The sequence below is a fragment of the Schistocerca nitens genome, chromosome 4, assembly GCF_023898315.1.
Source record: "Schistocerca nitens isolate TAMUIC-IGC-003100 chromosome 4, iqSchNite1.1, whole genome shotgun sequence".
Lineage (NCBI taxonomy): Eukaryota > Metazoa > Arthropoda > Insecta > Orthoptera > Acrididae > Schistocerca > Schistocerca nitens.
This window is the reverse complement of record NC_064617.1, coordinates 536253176-536265858: the sequence shown is the minus strand read 5'-3', so window position 1 is coordinate 536265858 and position 12683 is coordinate 536253176. Positions and strand designations below refer to the sequence as shown.

At 40.5% G+C, this 12683-nt stretch overlaps 1 protein-coding gene across 1 annotated transcript in view; it reads right to left on the bottom strand.

Moving 5' to 3' along the window:
* Positions 1–12683, bottom strand: part of LOC126252420 (low-density lipoprotein receptor-related protein 4) — an 827262-nt gene that overhangs the window by 112263 nt on the left and 702316 nt on the right. The window lies entirely within an intron of this gene.

Here is a 12683-nt window from a genome sequence, read left to right as displayed (position 1 = left end):
CAAAAGTGAGACAAATCATCATCATTACAAAAGATTTCATCATATCTGTCAATTTTCTCCCTCAGAGGACTCGGTCCATATGTTGGTCTATTTTTTTTAAGTAATAATTTCTAGCAGAGTGTTCACTACTATTAATTCAAATGACAACTTAAAACTGGATTCTAAACTGAGACACAAATTCAAATCTTTATTCTTGCAGCAAGCTCTAATAACATCTCAAAGGCTCATCCAGCATCAGTTATTTTCTTCTACAGCTCCTAATTACCTAATTTCTGGCAGACTGAAGTTGTACATTGTATCTTCCACAAAGAATACTTGTATGGCTCAGTTAATAGATGCCACCTAAAGTGAGGATTAAACACAGAACATCATTTCAGTATGCAGTTTTTATCGTTGATACAGGTCAACATATTTCTGGCCACAGCTTTCCTTTCTCCTTACTTTCCTTTGTGATGGACCAGTTTCTTTGGTAGTCTGATTACTTCAAGTTTATGGCATGATCAATCTATCCATTCAATAGTAAGTCACAAATGCATGAAGATGGTTAAATTCTATGAACATGTGGGTCCTGAAAAGGTCTGTCTGACTTCTTATATTTCTTTTCTGACAGTTAGGTCTCATCTTATCACTGTTGCTTTCTTCGCACAACCCAGGGGTAAGGTGTAGGATAATTAAAAGTTATACATATGAATGTGAAGCAATGTACAGTCAATCAACCATGTGATTGCTGACTGTCCCCTTGAGCATACAAAGGAACAATAATGGCCATTCACCACACACTGAATGATGCGGTCGAATGGATTAGGGAATTAGATCTGAAGATGTAAGATAGCCCCTTGCTTGTGACCATGCACATTTCTTTAAAATGTTGTAAAAAAAATGTTCAAATGTGTGTGAAATCTTATGGGACTTAACTGCTAAGGTCACCAGTCCCTAAGCTTACACACTACTTAACCTAAATTTTCCTAAGGACAAACACACACACCTATGCCTGAGGGAGGACTCGAACCTCTGTCGGCACCAGTCACACAGTCCATGACTGCAGTGCCTTAGGCCGCTCGCCTAATCCCGCGTGGCATAAAATGTTGTATATATGTATTTGTTTTCATCATATTGTAAATAAATAAATCAATGTATTTGCTTCTAAATGTTATTAGTTTTTTTAATGTCTTCATTACTTAACCTTATAAATTACCAGATGAATATTTTGCTACTGTTGTAGGGGCTCATAATTATTATCACCAACCATTTTAACTCACTGCTTGAGGAATAAATCATTCATGCAGTTTTCACGTACCACATGTTACAGTGCTATACAACAAAGTATGTCCTGTCAGTTTCCTGATTCATATGCTGTTTCATATGAACATCTTCCATAAGGGTATCTTTAGTCTGTTTGTCTGGCTAGGTGCCACATCCATTCCATTTAAATTGATATTGTGGGATTCTGGATGGAATATAAACAAGGGAATAATAAATGTAACCACACATGGTGCAGCTGAGGAATGTAGCAGAAGATAAGCACATAAACAAGACAAAACTTGTAGCGAAGCTTTCAGACAATGTCCTCCCTCAAGTGCCAGGACACTGTAGCTGCGTCTGTGTGTGTATCTGTGAGTGTGTGTGTGTTAACTCTAAGGTAGAACATTTTATGGAAGCTTAGCTATAAGTTCAGTCTCACTGAAATGCCTGCTTACCATTCAATGCCCTAATTATGTAGTGTGTGGTTACCATGAATTTTTCCACTGCTTTTATTTCATTCATTTTTAAACTTTATAGGGCGCATTATGAAATAAGCAAGTCCTACATTTTCTATTACCCATCCAATTAGCTTGTTATTCCTTCTCATTGCCCCCAATATATTTATTTCCAAGGAATGCTTAGCACACACAAGTTGAATGTGTCATTGTCATTGGTTGGAACAGTTAGCACACATTGTTAATATATTTTCTGTTTTAGGTATCTAGGAAATTTACTTTTGACCATGACTCAAGTTTCTGAGTTGAAAGTTTTAAGTTATTCAGTATCCCCTCATTATTTTCAGTTATTCTACATACATAAATTGATTACCTGTCTCAATTATCATGCAGTTAAATCTTCACTACCTTTCTTTTACAGTGTTAAAACGGGTTAATTTTTTAGCTGCCTAACCCTTATTCTCAGAATATATAACTATCCTGAGGTCTGAGACACCTGTTCCTCTTTAAGCTCCCCCAACCTAACCCTCTCTTCTCACTGAGGAATGACCTATTAGTTCAAAAACCTAGGAAATGTGTCACATTTACTTCTACACGTCAATCGGAAGTACTACATATTTTGCCTCTTAAATGTAAGTACAGGCCGGCAATTCTATCTCAGAATTTATTAATAACAATTATCTGCGTGCCCGGAGTATTAGTGTTTTATAAGCAATCTCCTTTACAGATGAACCACATCTTCCCAAAATTCTACCAATGAACCGAAGACGACTATCCGCTTTCCCCACAACTGCCATTACATGCTTGTCCCACTTCATATTGCTCTGCAATGTTACGCCCAAATATTTAATCGACTTGACTGTGTCAAGGCTACACTACTAATGGAGTATTCAAACATTACATGATTCTTTTTCCTATTCATCTGCATTAATTTACATTTATCTACACTTAGAGTTAGTTGCCATTCTTTACACCAATCACAAAACCTGTCCAAGTCATCTTGTATCCTCCTACAGCCACTCAACGACGACACCTTCCCGTACGTCACAGCATCATCAGCAAACAGCCGCACATTGCTATCCACCCTATCCAAAAGATCATTTATGTAGATAGAAAACAACAGCAGACCTACCACTCTTCCCTGGGCACTCCAGATGATACCCTCACCTCCAATGAACACTCACCATCGAGGACAATGTACTGGGTTCTATTACTTAAGAAGTCTTCAAGCCACTCACATTTTTGGGAACCAATCCCATATGCTCGTACCTTAGTTAGGAGTCTGCAGTGGGGCACCGAGTCAAACGCTTTCCAGAAGTCAAGGAATATGGCATCCATCTGATACCGTTCATCCATGGTTCGCAAGATATCACGTGAAAAAAGGGCGAGTTGCGTTTTGCAGGAGCGATGCTTTCTAAAGCCGTGCGTGCTGATGCATGGACAGCAACTTCTCTGTCTCAAGGAAATTCGTTATATTCAAACTGAGAATATGTTTGAGAATCCTGCAACAAATCAATGTTAAGGATATTGGTCTGTAATTTTGAGGATCCGTCCTTCTACCCTTCTTATATACAGGCGTCACCTGCACTTTTTTCCAGTCACTCAGGACTTTACGTTGGGCAAGGGATTCGCGATAAATGCAAGCTAAGTAAGGAGCCAATGCAGTAGAGTACTCTCTGTAAAACCAAATTTGAATCCCATCAGGACCTAGCGATTTATTTATTTTCAACCCATTCAGTTGCTTCACAACTCCAGGGATGTCTATCACTATGTCCTCCATATGGGAATCTGTACGAGACTCAAACGGTGGTATGTTTGTACGATCCTCCTGCGTGAAAGATTTCTCAAATGCTAAATTTAAAATTTTAGCTTTCGTTTTGCTGTCTTCTGTTCTTCTGTTGCCAGGCCAGACTGATCAGTAAGTGACTGGATGGAAGCCTTCAACCCACTTACTGATTTTATGTAAGACCAGAATTTCCTTGGGTTTTCAGCAAGATCTTTTGCTAAGGTATGATGGTGGTAGTGGTTGTATGCTTCGCGCATTGCTCTTTTTACAGCAGCAAGAATCTCTACTAACTTTTGCCTGTCCTCATTCTCCCAATCTTTCTTGTACCACGAGTGCAACTGTCTTTGCTTCCTGAGCATACTCTGAATTGCGCTGTTAAACCACGGTGGGTCTTTTTCATCTGTAACCCACTTTTTCGGCACATACTTCTCCAGTGCGTGATTTACAATGTGTTTAAAATTTGCCCATAATTCTTCCATGTCCATCGTACCGGAAGTAAATGAAGTCGATTCATTTACTAAGTGGGATGCGAACAACTGCTTATCTGCTCTTTCTAGTAAGAATACTCTCCTTGGCTGTGTCATGAATATCTCAGAGAAAATGGACATGCTACAATGAAAACACTCAAGGCAAATAAAGATTTTAAATCTTAGATTTTAAGTCGAGTTCGATGTAACTGGACATATTGACCAATGTGTTTACATTTGTGAGTTACTGACATTTGGATCTGTCCTCATAATTGATGTAATTAGTTGAAGCAATACAGATTATCATTGAAGACAAGTTCATCATTTAATAGCTGCAAGTAGTGAAACACTCTTTCACAGCATCATCCTGCCTGAATTCGAAGTCAAGAAGAGTAAGTTCATGCATGGGCATGGAACAGGGCAGCCACACCACAAGAACAAAAACTACAATGCAGCTACACTGGAAGAAGAAGAATCAAAGGTAACTTAGACCACATTACACTGACAAATCTGCCAACACGTGTTCCCTTCTCGTGGTGTTAAAGCCAAGTCACAGCGCACACACACATGCACACGCACGCGCGCGCACACACACACACACACACACACACACACACACACACACACACACACAGGAGGAAACACAACAACTTGTTGCTAGCTGCTCTCCTGTATATTGTATATCTTTCTTAAAAAATAATTTTTAGCATATTGTGAAGCAAGTTTTATGCTTTTAAGTAATATATATATACCTCCTGTCTACAGCCCAGAGTCATATATATGTATCTCCCATTCATGTCTGGTCATTGCTTAGGACTTCTAGTACACTTCCAGCAAATGCCACAGAAAATACAATAAAAACATATATTTCTGTTGTAGACATCAAAACTTTTATCTATGAACTGAGAAAACAAATAAGAAATAATTCACCAGAAGAAACTGATACAAACTATAAGTCTGAATTTTTGGTAGAAAAATAGAAACTATGAATAAGTCACAGCTGCAAAATACTAACGCGAATTCTTTACAGACGAATGGAAAAACTGGTAGAAGCGGACCTCGGGGAAGATCAGTTTGGATTCCGTAGAAATGTTGGAACACGTGAGGCAATACTAACCTTACGACTTATCTTAGAAGAAAGATTAAGAAAAGGCAAACCTACGTTTCTAGCATTTGTAGACTTAGAGAAAGCTTTTGACAACGTTAACTGGAATACTCTCTTTCAAATTCTGAAGTTGACAGGGGTAAAATACAGGGAGCGAAAGACTATTTACAATTTGTACAGAAACCAGATGGCAGTTATAAGAGTCGAGGGGCATGAAAGGGAAGCAGTGGTTGGGAAAGGAGTGAGACAGGGTTGTAGTCTCTCCCCGATGTTATTTAATCTGTATATTGAGCAAGCAGTAAAGGAAACAAAAGAAAAATTCGGAGTAGGTATTAAAATTCATGGAGAAGAAGTAAAAACTTTGAGGTTCGCCGATGATATTGTAATTCTGTCAGAGACAGCAAAGGACTTGGAAGAGCAGTTGAACGGAATGGACAGTGTCTTGAAAGGAGGATATAAGATGAACATCAACAAAAGCAAAACGAGGATAATGGAATGTAGTCAAATTAAATCGGGTGATGCTGAGGGGATTAGATTAGGAAATGAGACACTTAAAGTAGTAAAGGAGTTTTGCTATTTAGGGAGTAAAATAACTGATGATGGTCGAAGTAGAGAGGATATAAAATGTAGACTGGCAATGGCAAGGAAATCGTTTCTGAAGAAGAGAAATTTGTTAACATTGAGTATAGATTTAAGTGTCAGGAAGTCGTTTCTGAAAGTATTTGTATGGAGTATAGCCATGTATGGAAGTGAAACATGGACGATAACCAGTTTGGACAAGAAGAGAATAGAAGCTTTTGAAATGTGGTGCTACAGAAGAATGCTGAAGATAAGGTGGGTAGATCATGTAACTAATGAGGAGGTATTGAATAGGATTAGGGAGAAGAGAAGTTTGTGGCACAACTTGACTAGAAGAAGGGATCGGTTGGTAGGACATATTTTGAGGCATCAAGGGATCACAAATTTAGCATTGGAGGGCAGCGTGGAGGGTAAAAATCGTAGAGGGAGACCAAGAGATGAATACCCTAAGCAGATTCAGAAGGATGTAGGTTGCAGTAGGTACTGGGAGATGAAGAAGCTTGCACAGGATAGAGTAGCATGGAGAGCTGCATCAAACCAGTCTCAGGACTGAAGACCACAACAACAACATGAATATGTTTATGAAATATCAAACTTATGTGAAACTAAGGGTTTCAAATTGAAGGTATGCAAACAATAAAATTTCATAATGGTGTTTTAAAAAATATGTGCAATCAATCAGTCTATTTATAATAACTGGTCCTTTGGTAAGAAAAGAGAGCAAGCCAATTAGTCAGCAATGTGGGAGATAAGGTAGATTTTAGCCAACTGCAGCTTGTCTCCGTCCACTAAAGAGATTCAGTGAAGTAGTTAGACAATAACTTTTTATTTTTATGCCCAAACACCTTGAACTGAAAGATCTAAGTCAATACATGGAATAGCAATAAAAATCAAACAGTAAAGAATGTTGTCTGTGCTCTCTTCACCACAGAATAATGCTTCGCTTCATTGTGAATTCTCTCCCAGTAGGGGTACTTGTATTTCACCTGACGCCAAGCTCTCATGTGTACTGAAGGCATTGCTTGAACTTCTTCAGTCTCCAGTGCTGGCAATGATGATACCACTTCCTCTTGTGGTTCTGAGATGGTGTCATCCATGTCCAGAAGTACAGAAGGTGACATTTTGTGTTCAGCGTGTACATCTCTTCGGTTGGTAACATATTTGCAGTTTGGCCCGTTCCAACAATACCACTTGGTTCTTCCCATTTTCATCTATATATATGGTTTGTTTGTCCTGGGAGAGAACTCTATAGGGTCCAGAATATGTGGGCTGCAGTGGCGATTTGACAGCGTCCATCTGTTGCATCACATGTTTAAATGACCACTGACCTTTGTGCACAAATGTAGTTACTGCCCCATGTCTCGAGACAGCAGCTGAGTTAAGACTGACCATATGTTTGTGCACCGTCTGCAGTTCATTTGGCAGTTCTGTCTGACCAGCAAAGAATTCTGTGGGTAGTTGTAAGGGTTCACCATAAACCAATTCTGCAGTGGATGCTCCTAAATCTGCTTTTAATGCCATATGAAGGCCCAACAAACCCGTGGCAAAGCTGATGACCAAGAAAGTGTGTGGAACATTAATGGAGCTTTTAATGTCACATGCCAGCATTTAAATATTCCATTGCTTGTTGGGTGGTATGTCATGATATGATGATGGTGTGAACTGCAGAGTTTGGCCAATTCTGAGAACAGCATCAATTCGAACTGACACCCCTGGTCTGTGGTGACAAGTAAAGGGCAGCTGAAACGGGCGATCCACAATGAAAGAAATACCTGTGCTACCATTTCCATGGAAACGTCTGATAATGGAACCACCTCCGCTCATCTGGTGAAGTGGTCCACTGCAGTAACGAGGTAACAGTACCCTTCTGATGACAACAGAGGTCCCGCAATGTCCAGGTGCACGCATTTGAAATGTTGCATCATAAGTGGGAAGTCTCCTACCATTTTGTGCATTTGTTGTCCAACTTTGGCCCTCTGACAATCTAAGCATGTTTTTGCCTGACTACGGCAGTCCTTATTTATATTGGGGCACACAAATCTATCCATCATCGGTTTGAGGCTGGCGTTTATTCCCCAGTGAGCCAGCCTATGGATTCTGTCAAATAATTGCCACCACAGTTTCCAAGGTACAAAAGGTCTCAGTTTTCCCTGTGATACGTCACACCAAACTTGGAGACGTTCACCAGAAGGTTGTATTTAATGGTGACTTATCTGGATGTACTACTGCAATGTAATTCAGTGAGTCTGTCACCCGCGCAGCAGCTAACTCCTTGTAGTCAATAAACTGAGAGATCAATTCCAACTGACACAGCAAATCCATCATGACAGTCTCAGCTCCTTTTATATACTACAAGTCTGTCATGAATTGGGTGATGAATTCAAGTTGTCTAAATAGTTACAATGAGCAACCATCCTTGTTCCTACTGAAGGCGAAAGTAATTGACTTATGGTCTGTGAAAACCACGAATGTTCCGGCTTCCACTTGTGGCAGAAAGTGTCTGACAGTTTTTTAAATTGCCAGAAATTCCCTATCATAAGCACTCCATTTAACTTGTGAGGACATGAATTTACAGGAGAAGAAGCCCGGGGGCTGCCAGTGGCCTTTGATATGCTGGTGTAGAGCTGCACCCCTGGCTTGCTGGTTAGCATCCACAACAATTGCCAGTTGTGCCTGAGGAACCAGGTGTGCCATCATGATTACCTGAGGTAGACACGCCTGGCCTTATCGAATGCCATCAGCATCTCTAGTGTCACTGCAAAGGCCATTTGCCCACTGCGTACTTGCCAGCTAGTGCATTTATCAAAGGTTTCTGGATGGCTGCCGCATTAGGCTGATGTTGTCTATTGAAATTAACTGCTCCAAGGAACTGGCATAGTTGGTGATAATTGACAGTGTGAACAATCTCTTCAATAAGGGCAAGTTTATCTTGCAGCAGGCTGATACCAGCTGCTGTCACTGAGTAGCCCAAGAATGGCATCTGACATTGTCATAGTAAACACTTTGATTCATTGCCATATGCACCAATGCGTTGGTAAACAGTCTTTAGATGCAGTTCATGCAATTTCTCGGATGCTGAAAAGACCATGATGTTATTGAGGTATGCGAAGAAGTTCAGTAAACCTCTTAGTACATCATCGACAAACCGCTGTCAAGTTTGTGGCGCATTTTTCAAACCAAATGGCATACGGAGGTAATTGAATAAGCCAAATGGTGTCATGACAGTGGTCTTTGGTACATGAGCAGCTGAAACTAGTATTAGGTGATATGCTTTCTGGCAGTCCCTGACACTAAAAATGGTCGCACCTGCTAGCACATGCATAGAATCCCTAATATGTGGTATCGGATAACGATCGGGTATGATATGGGTATTGAGCGTCCGGTAGTCTCCAGATAGTCTCCAGGTCCTGCTTCTTTCTTTACTGGATGAAGTGGTGATGACCACGGGCTGTTGGATCTACAGACAACTTCTGAGTGCAACAGTTCTTCATATTCTGCGTTCACTGCAGTGAAACGATCAAGTGCTAACTGGTACAGGCACTGAGACACTGGTTGTCTGTGTGTAGTTCTGGTGTGATGGACCACGATGTGGTTAACTGGCTGTGCACATGGTACAGATTCGCAGTTTGCTACATGTGGCGTCACGCCGTCTTCATCAAACCTAGGCAGAGAACCTCATTCTAGGGTGCCTTCAGTGCACTACAGACCTCGGCAGAAGCTCAATGAGCCAATAGCTACTTCAACTGTATAATGAAACAAGAAATTCATACCCAATATTGTGTCTGACACATCGACAATCAAGGAAGTCCATGATGAACGTTCTTGGAGACTGGGGTCTACATCTATCTGGCATTTTCCGTAAGTCATTACTGAAGTCTGTTTTGCTGCTGTGAGCTTTGATTGAGATGGAGAAAGCTTCACATCACAACTTCTAACAGGCATTGCACTGACGTCCAACCCTGAGTCCATTACATAAGCATGACCAGATTTAGCATCTGTGACAAAACGTCTTTGGGACAGCGAGGGTAAAGAAGAAAGGTTACTCACCAGTAGTTGACCGTCAGCACTCTCACCTCGCAGTGGTAGGTGCTGGTGCTCAAACTCATGACTGGAGGTACCTACTGCCAGCCACTGTTGCCGTTTGGTGTGATGTGCACCATGTTGTCTTGTTTCCAAAGTGATGGTGGTACCAGCAGATATACTCCTTAGACAAGTTGCCATCTTCCTTGCTCTTCTTGTATGTGCCTGCCTTGCCTCTGACCAATGTCAGTATCAGTCGCCACAAGCTGTCAATGTGATCCAGCTGTTGAGTAACTTCCAGTTTCTGATGTTGTCATATCGCTGCAGCTTCCTGAAGGTCTGTATTGCTGTGCACAAATGTCACCAACGACATATGCCATGCATCTAATGAGGCATAGACCTTGTTGGCTACTGAGAGCACTGATGAAATAGCGTGTTTGTCAGAAAGTGGCACAGTTATTTTAACTGCCTCTAGCAAATGTACGTGCCATACACGTTGCAGTGTTGTATCTGGCAACACAGTGTCATCGACTAAGCTTTGCAGATGCTGCTAAAATTCTGAAGGGGGCTAATCTCCTCTCTTCTAACCATGCAGTGCTTGTTGGATATGTTGTTCCACTGGCTGACATAGCTGCTCAAGGAGTAACTGTTTAAAATGCACATACTTTGACGTGGTGGGTGGGCAGAGTATTATATATGCAGTGATCATTGCTGTTTTATTGTCGGGCCCACTAACAGTGATCATAAATTTGGTATCTTTGTTTACAATGTGCTGTGGTGCTAGAAAGTCAGATAAAGCATTGCACACCATAATTCAGGTTTATCAGGAATGAACTGCAGTGGGCGTATTTTCATCTTGCTAGTGTCATCCGCCAAATGGTCATTCCTTGATGTAATAGAAAAGTTCAATGTAGCATTTTTCTGGTTTTCAGTGTTGGGTCATAAATCTTTGGTGTGCTTCAACAAAGTGTTCTGCCAATCCATAGTACTCTGTTTGTCACATAGGCATGCCAACTCTTTGGTAGATGATATTGAACAGTGCTGCATTTGTTCGTCTACAATGGAATTCAATTTATGGGGTCAACACTTTAGCCAACTACAGCTTACCTCTGTCTGCTAAAAAGATTCAATGAAACAGTTACACAATAACTTTTTATTTTTAAGCTCAAACACTATGAACTGAAAAATCTATATCACTACAAAAAAAAGTAATAAAAATCAAAGAGTAAAGAACCAGAATGAGATTTTCACTTTGCAGCGGAGTGTGCGCTGATATGAAACTTCCTGGCAGATTAAAACTGTGTGCCCGACCGAGACTCGAACTCGGAACCTGGTTTGAAAGGTAGGAGACGAGATACTGGCAGAAGTATAGCTGTGAGGACAGGGCGTGAGTCGTGCTTAGGTAGCTCAGATGATAGAGCACTTGCCCGCGAAAGGCAAAGGTCCCGAGTTCGAGTCTCGGTCAGGCACACAGTTTTAATCTGCCAGGAAGTTTCAAAGAGTAAAGAAGATTGTCCGTGCACTTGTCACCAAAGAGTAATGCTGCACTTTAATATGAATTCACGTGTTCTTCTGGTAACTTCCATAAGATTAACGGCTTCTGGGGTGGATGAAGATATTAATCTCAATGGGAAAGAAGGTGAACGAGTAATTTTCTCCTGACAGTGATACCTCAACAGCAGCAAAGGCAGAGAGCAGAACCTCAGTATGGCAGATTTAGTGGTAAAAGCAACACACCAAGAAGAGCAAAAATCCATGTCGCATCTGACACGCAACAAGTGTTACAAGGCCAGCATCTGTTTACATATTGATGACTGCTGTGAAAATCAGTAGCATCTGTTACCAAATGGTCAGTTACAAAAGGCATCCGTTCCCACATTGCGCAGCCTGTTAAGACCCATCTGGTGAATAAATCACAGATGCAACATCCCATAAGGGATTAACACCCCTTACTAACTTACTTTCAACCAAGACATGACTGAACGGAAAAGTATTCCAGGAGATAAACACCCCTTCATCACTGGAAACAGAGGTGCAACTAAGCCATCACATTCTGGAGAGCCTAGGGCATCATATAAGGAGGACTCAGAGCTTCCTAGAACTTCTCATATGCAGCCTAAGAAGAAACATCTGCTAGGCAGACCGAACATCAACACTTTATTAATGACTGGGAAACTTACAACAGCTGATGGATGTATTACACAGACTCATACTAGCGCAACAGGAATCCAGATATGGAGATGAAAACACACTTGAATCAGAGGGCTACAGGATTTTTAAAAGAAAACCAACCATAAAGAATACACATAAAGTCACTGTGCTTGGAACAGCTTTCATGCTCAAATGGAATCCAACAGAATCTGTAACAAGTTTTGCATCACCATCAGAGCGAATATCACTTTTCTTGTCTATATTTGCAAGCAATGACTGTACCATCATAAATGTACGTGCACCTACCACCAATGACAACAAAAAGAATCCAGTAAATTCATAATGGAATTGATGGAACACAAAATGTGTATGGATCAGTGCATCACTGTAAGTGCTTCACAGTGTGTGTATATGCCTCCTATTGTTATATACCTCACTATAATCATCAGTATCATTAATCTCAAGCCAAGTTACGTCATCTTCTTTAAGCAATATGTGGTCTCTTTTTCCTCAATTGTATGGCATATATCTACATATTTTAAAGGCACACATAAAAAATAGTATACAATGACCAATAAATAACTGTATGAGTACATCAGGAAAGTAGTTTGACTATACTGTTAGAACCTATAATCTTATTGACTGTGCAGCAGACACAGTTTTCTTAGAATGATAGGAAAACCACAGCTATTCATGACAATATTTGTTTAATATACAGAGAGAGTGCTAAAGTGGTGTGAGACAATAATATTACGTGGTTAAGGACAGACAAAATGATATGCATAACCACACAATATATAGTTACTGATGAACATCTGCAGAAAAATGAATAAAATATTTACTGATCGATTTAAGACCAAAAACTTTCCTCTTTTTCA